Below are 14637 nucleotides of genomic sequence, written 5' to 3' on the forward strand. Positions count from 1 at the left end.
TTTAGGATACATAAAGTGCTACCTAGGAAATTAGCCATTTTATTCCAAAAACATAAAAAAATGTCATTTAAATCACCGTCATTTCCACCATGAAATTCTATTAAACACAATACAGAATTTGAGATATGGTGATCTACCAGTGTTGAAAACTATCCTACACCCTTGGTCTAAACCACATTTGCTTGTTTAAGGATATTAAGAAATATGTGCTTAATGTATTTTATAATACAGCTTCACCAAGAGTTTGTTTTGCTTTTTTCTAAAAGTTTGATGGGAAAAATGAAAAACATGATCTCAAGATGGAGGGCCATGTGGCGGGACAAGCTTATAAGGCAGATGTTTATGACTCGTTATTTACAAGCTCTTTAATCCAGAATTTTTTTTTGCCCTTGGCAGTGGACGGGTCTGTGGGTTGCTCCGGCTGTACCCAAGCACCGCCGGTCATTCATCTCCTCCTGGGCAGCTAATGTGGTGGAGTCGCTGGAGCGCAAAGCTGTCAGGGCTGTTTTTCATTTATCGCCTGTTTTCCTGCATACATTTCAATTAAAGGGGCTTAGGGATGCTACTATTCCGCCAAGGGAAGATTCTGGCAAATTCCTTATTTAATACTCCCATCTGTAAGATAAATATTAGCCCCATTGCTGCCCACATCGATTTGCACTAAGGTTAAAAGCTTTGAGGACCTTGGCTTGAATATGGGTTGCTTGACAACTTCCCTTCACCCCCGCTGTTAGATCATGCGGCGGCCTGACCCAGACAGTCGAATTGTGGCTCTTGATTTCTTCCCCCATATATGATTAAATGTTGCCTCCCTCCCTGTCACCCCAACCTTAACCCTGGACCTCTCCGCTCCCAGGTCGCTTAGCCTTGAACCCAATTACAAGATAAGGTTACTTAAAGGTGACCCTCGCTTTGCTTTACTCAGCTAATCGGACGGTCAAGAAAAAGGCCGGCGCAGCTGATACGCTTCTAGCTAATTCACAGGGGTTGACAAAGGTCGCACTCAAGCCATAAAGCAGAGCTTCGATCTTTCATGCAAAATGAAACTCAGCAATACATAAAGACAGGCTGGCAAAGAGCCAAGAGTGTATCATCCTATTTAGATCCTATTTAAATAAGACATTTTTGATACACAACAGTCAACTTGAAGTGTTAACATTCAAACACTGCCACAAAACACATTTTAGCTCACGTCTTAATGACTTGGATTTCTCGCAAAAATTAAAACACATTAGCCAGCAGTGGCAGCTCATCTGTCAATGTATTTTTCCTTTTGATTATAACCCTTTAAGGAATAGTTTAATAGTTCTACGAGCAACATTTCATAGTGTACATGTCTGTCAATAAAAACACAATACACCTTAAAAGTAGTCCATATGTCTTGTGCATTATATTCTGAAGCCATACAATACCTTTGTGTGAGGAATAGACTGATATTGAAGTCATTAATTTACTGACAGTCTAACCCACATCATAGCTCTGAAATCTCATTTACGATTCTGGCACCTCGACACGTCCCATCGGGTTTAACGGCATTGACGCACAACGGCAGTTGTTTTTATTTTTGTCATTAGCGAACGTGTCTTTACATGCATAACAGCCTAAATTTAGGTCTGTTCCTCACACAAAGCTATCATATGGCTTCAAAAAACTTTGTGACAGTTGTCACTATGAACTTTTCTTTCTTTCTTTTTTTCTCCCCTTTTTCTCTCAGTTTGGAATGCCCAGTTCCCAATGCGCTCTAAGTCCTCGTGGTAGTGTAGTGACTCAATCCGGATGGCGGGGGACGGACCTCAGTTGCCTCCGCGTCTGAAACCGTCAATCCGTGCATCTTATCACGTGGCTTGTTGAGTGCGTTACAGCAGAGACATAGCGCGTGTGGAGGCTTCACGCTATTCTCTGCGGCATCCACGCACAACTCACCACGTGCCCCACCGAGAGCGAACCACATTATAGCGACCATGAGGAGGTTACCCCATGTGACTCTACCCTCCCTAGCAACAGCGCCAATTTGGTTGCTTAAGAGACCTGGCTGGAGTCACTATGAACTTTGAACGATTACGATAACGTTTATCGTTAATATAATAATGATTTACAATGACATGAGGGTGACTAACTAATGACAAAATTTTATGTTTTTGGTGAACTAATCCTTCAAGCAAATGCAATATGCATCTCTGCCCTTGAATTCAACTCAATGACTGTTAAAGGCTGAAACATACTTTACACAAGCATGTGAATGCAGATGCTTCTAGTTACACAAACTCGATATCTTGCATTTTTGCGTTCCAGAATGTGTCAGACCGCAATTCATAACACATCGCATGTACACGTTGTATTCTCAACATCGCCATAAGAAGCACTATACCAGACGTTAGTGTGAACCATCCGCTTCTACGTTTAGTTCTCTTTCAAGTCAGCTACTGTAATGGCAGAGCAACAGTTTGAAGAAAATATTGCTGAGCTTATAAGTTAGAGTCAATATATTTATAGTATCTTACCTAAATAATTGTACATCTGGTTGTGTGGCACAAAATTATGAAAATAAACCTCAGTACTCAAGGGCTCGATAGAGTTAAAGTGGTTACCACCACAGTAATGCAAGAACACAGGTTTGTTCAACCGGACAGCACACTGGCAATGCACTAACCAAGTACTCTGGTCAGCGTTCGCATACTTGTGTAAAGTATGTTTCTTGCCTAACTGCTCTAGAGGGGAAGATTATCATTGAAAAGTGACTTAAATTTTAAGAAATGCTTTGCCATGAAGTCAAAATAGTCATCTGAATTGTGGCAAATGCATTAGAATGCACCAGATAGGAGGCTCTTAAAATTCCTTTTGGTAAAAAGACTCTGAACGCCAAAAAAAAAAAAAAAAAAAAAAAAAAAAAAAAAAAGGCACAATATTTTATGAAGAATTTCAGGGTATTCTTTATTAATTTGTACTGTAGATGTAGGAATGAATCTTACAAAACATGCCGAGAACATATATTTTGGTCATATTTCACCCCAAAATCAAAAGAAAAAAATACATTATATTTTGCTCATTGAAAATGTAGCCCAATTTTTAATTAGAGGATTTTATTTTTGCTGTGTGAAATAATTTTCATTAATTAAGTACTTCCTTAATCGTCCTAATTTATATATATATATATATATATATATATATATATATATATATATATATATATATATATATATACATTCTTCTTCTTCTTCTTCTTCTTCTTTTGATTTTGGGGTGCAATGTGACCTGGACATACAGTATATAATAACAGAATGATAACTATGAGAATTTATGTACAATTTGGGAAGAAGTTACATCAGCACTGATTCATGCTTTTCTATGTAACATCAACATTTACATTGTCGATCAAGAAACTTGAGATTAAAACTTAGCAACAGATTCAGACAAATTATGATGTTTTTATTTACTTGAAATTTCTAAAAGTGCTAGATTCTTTAATAGATAAAAGAATTGCACTAAGAGATTGTGGGTGATTTTGAGCAGCCTGATTCACTTCCAAGGTTGAAATGAGGTGAAATGTGATTTTGTAATGTGTATTTATTGCTTCAAGAATTTTATTTGGGCTTTCCATCGTGTGAAAGAATGCTGCTCGCAGCCCCCAACTGCTTAAACTTATCAGCTCATTGTATTTAAGTAAAGCCTTGAAATAGGTCATTGCATTTTTGTGAGGAACAAAAGGGACTCTAATGGGACCCGATATAAAAAGCAAATAGAAATGCAGTGCCAGACCAGTATGCTCAAAAGATCTACATTTGCCTGCAAAGATTAAATGATACTCTTTGAAGAAAAACATTTAGCACAATCTCATACAGAATTAAGCACCTTTGCCATAACCAGCAACATTGCTTGAAGTAGGAATGTGCAAAAGGACGTATTTTCAAAATAGAATAGTCAATGGGTTTCCTGAATGACTGGTCGACTTATCATGTATAAGCCTGTATAATTACACTAGTTTCAGGTTCACCGAGTGATCAGACGCATTTCTTACACATCGAACGCTAGTGGAGGTCAGTGAGAAAGAGAAGTCGGTAGATAATGTTTCAGATGTGGGTAGAACAGCAAGCAACACACACACTTTGGTTCCGGCTGTAGAGCCCCCGCAGCAGGGCGTTTGGGTGACGTCTCGGCGGCATACTTGTTCAGCAAAGCGACACCACTCTCCCGTTCCTGTTAGGGTTTCTAATCGATTCTCCCCACTCATTGATGCACCCACTGAGAATCATTATACTCGTCTTCTAAAGCGAAAAACTAAGGTTTTATATTTGATACCAATCTGTCCTTTGAAAATCAAATTTCCAATGTAATAGCATTCTTACACCTCAGAAATATTGCTAAGTTACGACACATGCTCTCTGTTGCTGATGCCAAAAAACTAAATCATGCGTTCATGACCTCAAGACTAGATTGTTGTAATGTATTACTTGGAGGATGTCCTGCAAGTTCAATTAATAAACTTCAATTGGTTCATAATGCAGCTGCCAGAGTGCTGTCTAGAGCCAAGAAATATGATCATATTAGCCTCATTTTATCATTGTTACATTGGCTACCTGTTAAATTTCATATTAATTTTAAAATTTTGCTAACTACGTACAAAGCTTTGAATGGTCAAGCTCTGCAGTACTTAAGTGACCTTGTACCACGCTATATTTCATCACGTTCATTACGATCACAAAATTCTGTTAATAGTTCCTAGAGTATCAAAATCTACAAAAGGAGGTAGATCATTTTCCTGTTTGGCTCCTAAACAATGGAAGAGACTATTTCTAACACTTTTTGAGATGCAGACACACTCACTCAGTTTAAGTCTAGACTAAAGACTCATCTATTTAGCCAGGCATATCTGCCTTATAAGCTAATTTGTCCATCAACTCACAATTAGGCTGCTTCAGATAGGTCTGTCGGAACCAGAAACATTTATCATGATCTATAACTCTGCAAAAAATTTAATGGCATCTACGCTAATAGTATTCTCTTTGTTTCCCAGTATCAACATCGCGATTCATATCCTGAGGTTACCAGAGCTGGCCAGATCCATCTCCGTTCCTGCTTGTTGTCGGACTCCACTGTTACGTGTCTCTGAGTGATGATGACTAAATGCAGCCGGTACCAGCCAGACATCACTTCAGTCTATTACGATGGACTTCAGCGGATGAACTGATGCCAACTCCAACTGCAAGACATTGGATACTTCATATGCCACTGTCCGAACCTTGGATTTAGGATAGACCTCACCGAAATGACCTGCCATTTGAACTGCGATGCACCTCACGGATTTCTGCCTGCATCACTTGGTCTAATGATGGACTACACTCTTAAAATGGAATACATAGACTATCAATTAATTGCCAACAAAAGCCTTCATTAGCCAACTAACAAAGGACAATGCATCTATGTGAACTTCTGTAGTTAATCCAGGATGGACTTCAAAGACAATAGTCATTAATCTTACAGTTCTTACAAAATCTTTGTTTAAACACTGACCCTTAACACTTACATAGATTACTAATTTTAAATCATGACTTGCACTGTACACAAATAACTAATATTGGCATTACATTCATGCTGTTTAGCCAGAGGGGAACTGGCCCCCACAGTGAACCTGGTTTCTCCCAAGGTTATTTTTCTTAACATCTTTCTTAACATCTAATAACATGGTTATTAACCAACATCTTATGGAGTTTTGTGTTCCTTGCCACAGTCACCTTTGGCTTTCTCACTGGGATTCAAAATACAATTATTATTTAATTATTTAATTATTTATTTTTATACATAATTTACAATCATATTTAGTCAAACTACACAATAATGGCAGGGGCCTGGGTAGCTCAGCGAGTATTGATGCTGACCACCACCCCTGGAGTCGCAAGTTCGAATCCAGGGTGTGCTGAGTGACTCCAGCCAGGTCTCCTAAGCAAACAAATTGGCCCGTTTGCTAGGGATGGTAGAGTTACATGGGGTAACCTCCTTGTGGTTGTGATTAGGGGTTCTTGCTCTCGACGGGGTAAATTGTGCATGGATTGCGGAGAGTAGCATGAGTCTCCCGTGCTGTGAGTCTCCGTGGTGTCATGCACAGCGAGCCATGTGATAAGATACGCAGATTGACTGTCTCAGAAGCAGAGGCAACTGAGACTTGTCCTCCGCCACCCGGATTGAGGTGAGTAACCACGCCACCACGAGGACCTACTAAGTAGTGGGAATTGGGCATTCCAAATTGGGAGAAAAGGGGATAAATAAATAAATAAATAAAAATGCACAATGATGACTAAGATTTTATAGATATTACAGTTTCATTTTCTGTTAATGCATGATTTTCTGTAAAGCTGCTTTAAAACGATGTGTGTTGTGAAAAGCGCTATACAAATAAAAATGACGACTTGACTTGACAACACACTCTCATGACAGAAAGGTTTTTGCCTGCACCCCCAAAACGTCGGCCTTGGTCCGAATTTTAAATGTAACTCCGATGCTGTACTGAACTAATTTCGGAACATCCCATTACTTTACCCAAGGCTAAATTGTCAAATTAAATGATTTTAAAATTCTTTCATCATTTACTCATAGCTTTATTATTTGATTTTGATTGTATTTGCTGTGGGACATAAAGGGAGATTTCAGAATGCCTGAGTTGCAGCTTAAAAAATGAGAAAATCACCATAACATTATCATACAAATAATATATATTTGTGATGCCGTTTGATGGCTTTATGTGAGGAACAGATCCAAATTTAAGTCTTTATGCAACAATTAGCATTCCTATGCACCATAACAGTCAGATCCCAAGCTTCATTAATTTAAACAATAAAAAATTGCTGCCTAAAGAAGCGTTACGACAGCTTTGACGTCATTGATGTCAAATTCCAAAGGCTTGCACATGACTGTGACATTCTACATTTTGAATGTGTATTTTTAAATGACATGTGACTGCCTTCAAGGAGAGGAAGATTTTCAGCTATTCAAACCTTCAGTTTCACAATGTTCCTCACATTGAGCTGTTGTGTAACTTTGGAGGACTTTGAATGCAGCATGAGTCATTTGGAATACTTTTACAGTGCATTTTTTGTCATCTTTTGGAATAATTTATTCTGGCTGCACTTTTATCTGCTTGTTACATCTTTTATGTTGTTGAGAACTGGTTAGGTTTAGGCATAGGGGTGGGGTTAGGTGTTCAAAAATATCTACTGTATATTATAGTGCAATGTAAGTATTGTAACTAAATTTACCTGTCTATTACATGTTTTATATTGTTTATAAGTGAACAGGGGTAGGGGTTGGGTTAGGGGATCTAAAATATTAAAATGATAGTTAGGGATGCACCAATGTATCGGCTGTTGATATTTATTGGCCAATTATTGACCAAATTAAAACCATCTGCATATTGGTCATAAGCATGAAAATGCTGATATGAAAATCTGATGCTGTATTTATAATTAGTAACACACTTTGTAAAAACTCTGTGAATTCAAATGTACAATGCAGAAATAATAATAGCCACAATACAGAGAAGGGTTGGCACTCCTACGAACATATTATATTTAATTTTTATTCTTTCTTGTTCTTGCGTTAATGTGGAAAAAATGGACGTGACCGGTGTGAAAGCAGAACTTACCTATACACTACACAATGAGGGAAACCATCCAAAACACTTTGAAACCAGCAGACTTTGACTTCTGAGATATCCGAAATTATATATATTGGAAATTATTTATTGTTAGAACAGTAAAAAAAGCTTTTGTACCTCTTTATAATTTTTTTAAGCATTCCCAAGTAAAACAGTGATCTAATGACAAAATAAGGAATGTGACAAAATATTGGTATCGATGTCTGGATATAGTTTTTTATTAAAATCTGTATCGGCCAAAATGTTTCATATCGGTAATGATAGTATAATGTAACTAAACTAATGCTTTTGTAAGTATATATAAAACACCTGTTTAAAGACACCATAATTTTAGCAGATTGCTTAGCCTATGTTGGAATTGTTCAAACTAAGGTGAGACAATAGCCGCTTTTCCAATATCGAGCCAAATAAGGGCATGCTAGTGTGTGCCAGGGCCAGTTGCATTCCCACTGTCACTTCCGGGGCTTCATCGTGCCTACTCAGGGGTTTCTCTGGGCCAACAGCCAATGGCCTTGGGCCAAACAAGGCCAACCAGGGATTGAGGCAGATTCAATGTCAAAGGCGGAGTTTCAACGGACTTCCCAGTTTGTCTGTCCAGCACACAACAGTACAGGTTCAGGAAAAAATTCATAAAAAAATGTGAGCACAGTACAAATCCATTAAAACAACCACTGGACAAAGCGGTGCCCAAAGAACTTACTTTCCATGGTTATGGTAATGTCTCTGTTTTGAGACTTGACATAAAACATAAAGACTCTAAAATTCGAATTTCTAAAATTGGACCTACCTGTATTTTGAAATAAGCGGCACCTTAGAAATGCAATGCTCGTGGCCTAGAAAAAAGTCGCGACACAGTGGTCAAATATGTCAGTCTGCACGTAACGATGATGCTTTAAAGATTTTGTACAGACTCAGGGTTTTACTGTGCAAACTGTCTCAACAGCACTCCATTTACAACACTGTCTCCAAAATATAAAAACTGAAAAAAACAAATAAATAATAATAAATAAAAATGTCTAAAACTAGTCAGCCTCACTAATTGACTTGTCTGTTGTTGGATGACCAATCAACAATAATGCCCCAAACCCATCTGGTGATAATGAAAGAGAGAGGGGGAAAAATTGCTTTAGTTTTTAATACATTGTTAGTGTTGCCTGATTGCTTAATGCTGGAAAACCGGGAGAGAATGACTGAGAGGTCAGAGAGAGAGGGAGAGAGAGAGGGAGAGAGAAAGAGTGAGAGTGCCCTGTTAGCGGAATAGCCGGTTGACCGCTGGTTGAACCTTCCTCTGAACTGAGGATGAACCCTCAACTTGAGGAGCGTTGGTCACAGATCTCCCTGGGAGCTACAAACAGGGGCAGCCACTAGCTCTGGGACCAACACACAAGCACTTAATACCCACATCTCACACTAGTCACACACTTTTCTCGCTTTCTCACACCTTCATGATTACTAAGACGCAAGCATACGCACAACGGCACTCATCATTCTACTTTCTGGCATGTAACCATGCATACATGCGGCATCTACGTAGACACATTGGGAATTCATGATTTGAATCTTTTGATACACTATGAAAATAAACAGCTGCACTACCAAAAAAAAAATACAAAAAATACAAAAAATAAAAAATAAATTTGTTAATCAGAATTTTTGGTTTGGTTAACTGTACAAATATCTAAACACCCTTAAAACAAGATATTAAGTCACACACACACCAGCAGCAAATTCTTTATCAAGCATACAGTATATGCAATAGCCCTGCAACCATCCCAACACGACACGCCCAGCGGGGCAATTGTAAAATGCAGAACGGGGGTCATGGATGGGTCAGTGTTGAACATAACATTCCTGTCTCTGTTTGGCATTCTGCTGCAAATGTCACAAGGGAGGGGACTACAGCGATGTTTGGCAGTAGGAACTGGTCATTATGAGGTGAAAGCAGAATTACTGGTAAGAGTCGCATTAAACAACAGCATTGTGCTGTGAAGTGGGCCAAACGTAAACCTCAGGGTGTCAAACAGGGGTGAATGGGAGATCTCAATCTATAGGAAATGCACACGCTGGAGTACTAGATTACTGACAGTGCGCTAGACATAGAAAGCAAAGACGTGACACAATCCAACGCATTGATTGTTTTTTGTTTTTTTTTACCTGTTGCCTCATTCAAATGAAGTAGATTTAATGGAAATGTAATATATTATTTCATAAATAATTCAAAATAAATATTTTTTTTTAGGTTTGTCAAAAAAATAACTAAAATGAATATAATATTATTAAAAATATGTATTAAAATATGTATGAAGTTATTATTATTATCATAATTCTGACAAATTTATTCCTCTGTCAAGATTTTTTTCCATGATGCAGGGAATGTAGTGAATTCCTTACACTACTGGTGGGCGATTCCTTCTGGCAGGCGGTATCGCAGCATCAGGACCCACACCAGCCGACTTCATGACAGCTTCTTCCCCCAAGCAATCAGACTTACGAAATCTTGATCGCTCATGATACATATATCAGCACCACACATTATTAGCATCATACTGGACCCACATTTTATACTTCACTTAATAACACACTGGCAACTAACTATCAACCGACAGCTGAATGTAAACACAATACATATTTATTTCCACTGATTACATGGGGGGAGGGGGGGAGGGAGGTACAGTGTATTTTTATTGTATACAGTCTTCTTATTTTGTGTATACTGTATATTGTATATTATTATTATTATTATTATTATTATTATTATTATTATTATTGTATACAGTCTTCTTATTTTGTGTATACTGTATATTATTAGGTGTATATTGTATATTGTGTTGTATAACAAGATGTGTAAACTGTGTTATTTGTCAATCAGATGTTTATTGTAATTGTCATGCTTGGAATCGCACCCAAGACTTTCTCCCACCGTTGCACTTGTGTATATGGTTGAGTGGCAATAAAGAGATTTGATTTTTGATTTTGACCACCTATTTTCTTTTGGATCCGATACCAAGTACTGTCAAGGCCAATATTGCCGGTATCAATACCAATTACTTATTAAATAGATTTTTTATTTTTATTTTTATGCGATTTCTGAGAATAAAATTGGTCATTTTAGCCTTTTAACAGTATATTTAAAATATTTTTTTTTTATTTATAGGCCTAAACAACAAATTATCAGACATCTATTTTTGTTGAGCATTTATTAACAACAGAAATTAACATTTAAATTTAAACATTTAAATATGTTTACAACAAATGAGTGTGACAGCTTGTTTCTTTCAGCATTTCTGCATGTTAAGATGAGCAAAAGGAGAACCAATTGTACGCAACTCTTTACTTATATAGCTAATTTTTTATCACTTTGAATCTTATGAAACACAATAGTTCTTATTGTAAATAAATAATGTATTTAAAAATAATAAATACAATAACTAGTTTGTATAAATAAAATTAATGTCAGAAACCTTTAGCATTGATATTTTTATGTGAGTATCAATCCTCTTAATACAACATCAGAAACGGAAGTATTTATACTTTAGGATCAATCCGCCCACCCCTTCACAAAACCTTTAGCACCTCAAGGTTGTCTTGGGACAGTGCAACAGTGCAGTCCACTTTTCCAGGGGCCGGCGTTGCTATCGAGAGTTTTTCCGGGAGTTGTCAGTGGAAAAACAGCGGTGTATTCTGACTCTTGCAGGCAGCATGAATCGCAAAGATTATACTTAATTATACTTAAGTAGATCTCTAATTGTAGTAGTAGTAGTAGTAGTAAAATAGTGTTTTAACATTGAAAACATTACATACCTCATTTTCAAAGTAAATATTTAATTAGTAAAATACATAATGAAAACCAAAGCATATTCAGGTTTTTCTTTTTCTGTTTTGCGCCATTGAGAAAACACTAGCCTCAGACCATTTTAGCTATAAAAGAACATTTGATACTTCTTAAATCATTATGTTCTCATTGTATTGCAGGAAGGCCCAGAGCCAAGGACACCTTGTCACTGTGAAAACAAATGGGGAGACAACTGTGACTCAAAAGGTCAGAACAGGTGCTTTTGGGACCAGCCAGAATCCACTGGGACAGCTGCTCTATTCTTGAGTCCGGAACAGAGACGGCTGACTGTGGATCCACTACGACTAATGACAGATGGACAGGTGGATGAGCCCTTGAACATCCCAAAGGTCTGTGTTTTACACCAAGGGGTCAAGGTTTTTCTGGTTAGCAATTAGCCCCTGGTGGTAGATGCCGTATTATGCCGTAAATTATTTTTGCTTGGCTCGTTATACGAATTGCGTAGAGGTGCTACAACAACAATTACTTTTATTCACTTTCACAAAAATCACCAGTAAAGCGACAGATTATCAGTTCATAAACACTTACTTTTCGCCCTGTTCCCGACACAATGCTGTCTTATGTCATCTAAACACTTTTACTATTGTGCATGACTCGCAATACATTTAAACGTTTGCATTACATAATCAACCAACTAATTTTACAAGCTTATTTGAATGTGACAATTTGCATGGTTATCCCAACAGATAGAGTGCAATGCAAAAGAATGTGGTACAAGTCCAGAAGAGCACACAAGTTGAAATGTGAGCCAAAAGTGTCATAGAAGCACCATAAAATTTCCTGGTTGCTTCAGCAGTTGTGTTTTCATCTCACATTTGCTTTTTATGACACTATCGGTTAGGTTTACATTTACAGTTTAAGATTTATAGATTTTGTAGATTTAAAACTTGAGCACTAACCATTAAAACATCATCTCTCTGGGAGAAAATGTAACTTGCTTTTAGTGCCACACAGAGGACATTTAATCTCGGAACTGCCGCGATACCTGTACTGAACCATGTAATTTCATTTTGCAAAAATGTCGCCACAGTCACATACTTTAATGAGATTAGGCTGAAAAAGCATGTTTCAAAAGGATATGTTAGGCAGAATGACAGCTTCTATCACTGATCACTTTCATTGAATGGGCAAAAGATGCAATGAAAGTGAATGGTGACTGAGGCTGTCAGTCCCAAACATTCTGCTAAACAGTCATACGGGATGACAAAATATAAATTTTAGGGTAAATTAGCCCTTAACCACTAAACAAGCCCACAAAAATTAACATAAAATTGATGTTTTTATTGTCTGATTTTAATTGCTCACACGAAAAATGTAAAATCAACAGGTATTTGTTTCTAATTGTTTTTTGATGTCCTTTGGGGGTGGGGGGGTGGGGGGGGGGGGGTTATTTACTCTGATGAACAATATTCACACACACACACACACACACATACACATACACACACTCAGACTTGTGGAAAAACACTGCAAATCATGCAGCTGCAACACCCCACGCCAATTAACATGACTGCGACCTCACACATCCGGGTCAGTGCATCCGAGTTGAGAACAAAGGCAGAGCTGGTCCCAGAATTTGAGTTCCCAATTACCCTTCAGTGAGATCCGCAGAGCACAATGCTGCAGGTGAGAAGTTGGACAGGGCTTCTGTGAGGAGCTGGCAGAGACACAATGGACCTCTGTGGCACTGGCTCGAAATTGCCGCATGTCTGTGATGAAAAATGCTGAGGGCACAAGACAAAACAGACTAATGAATTCAGTGCATGTGTAATTTATGACAAACAGACGACCCTCTCGATTCCTTCTAGTGTTAAACTGCATGTTGCGATTGTGCAAAATTCTGTAAATTAATTTTACATTTAAGAGCAGGTTATCAAAGTGAAACAACTGAGAAAGTCACTTGATGTCATTCTAAAATTGACATGCTACTTTCCGAACCTTGACTATCAACCACTGGTAAACACGTAATAGTGTCTTAAAGGATTAGTTCACAAAAATAAAAATGTCATCATTTATTCACCCCCATGCTGTTCTAAACCTGCATGCAGTTATTTTTTTCCTTGACTGTAAGGATCCAAAAAGGGTAAAAAAAACACCAAAGAAGCACCATAAAATTAGTCAAATTGACTTATGGGCAATGTTGTGACTCTTTTGAAGTTATACACTATCATTTTGTGAGAAACAAACAGAAATTGAAGTTGTTATTCACTGATAATCTTTCCCTCTGCTGAAGCTCTAAAATCTCATTAAAAGTATTGAAGCCAGACTGCATTGTTTTATGTGTGTTGTATCCAAACATAACGTGCAGTTCGAGTATGCAGAATAGAGAATGAGATTTGAGAGAGACAGAGATTTTTAGTGAATAACGACTTCAGTTTCGGTGTGTTCCTCACACAGAGCTATCGTACAGCTTCAGAAGTCTTGAAATATAGTGCACAAGTTGTATGGACTACTTTCATGGTGCTTCTGTGGAGTTTTTTGATAGCCGCTCTCACTATCAACTGCCACTGTATGGAAAAGAGCTGCGTAAAGACTATTCAAAATGTCTTCTTTTGTGTTCCATGGAAAAAATAACAGCATAGGGGTTTGGAATGAGATTACGATGAGTAAATGATGACAGAATTTTCATTGTATGTGCTCTATTCTTTTAAAAATCAGTTACCCAAATGTATTCATTGATAACTGCTCTGGCAAACAGCAGCAAATGCAATCAATTACCAAAGTGAAGTGTGGAAAATACAATATGGCCTAAAGGCCACGAGGAGTGAACGCTGTTTCTCTGTATCTCATCCCAACTCGTTGCCTCTCTGTTAACAGCTCAATGGCATATCATCAGTGCAACAATTACCCTGCCCTTACTGTATAGTACAACTCAATAGAATATGACTGTGATCTAATGTAGTACAGTAGATCCATTATGCTGGTTTCACTGCAACAGAGTTCACACAGGGATCAGGAATCAATGTGCAGCTCTGTAAAGGTTTGTTATTTGTGTACAATTTGAAACAACATAGCCAACATGACAACTCGTAATAATTTGTACGAGATGGTGAAATCGTAAGATATCGTACGACTTGGCTCATCCGGAAAAGTTTAGGGAGTAGGAACATTTTATTGCCGTAGCAGTGAAGTATTAAAG

This window comes from Myxocyprinus asiaticus, chromosome 16 (genome assembly GCF_019703515.2).
Source record: "Myxocyprinus asiaticus isolate MX2 ecotype Aquarium Trade chromosome 16, UBuf_Myxa_2, whole genome shotgun sequence".
NCBI lineage: Eukaryota > Metazoa > Chordata > Actinopteri > Cypriniformes > Catostomidae > Myxocyprinus > Myxocyprinus asiaticus.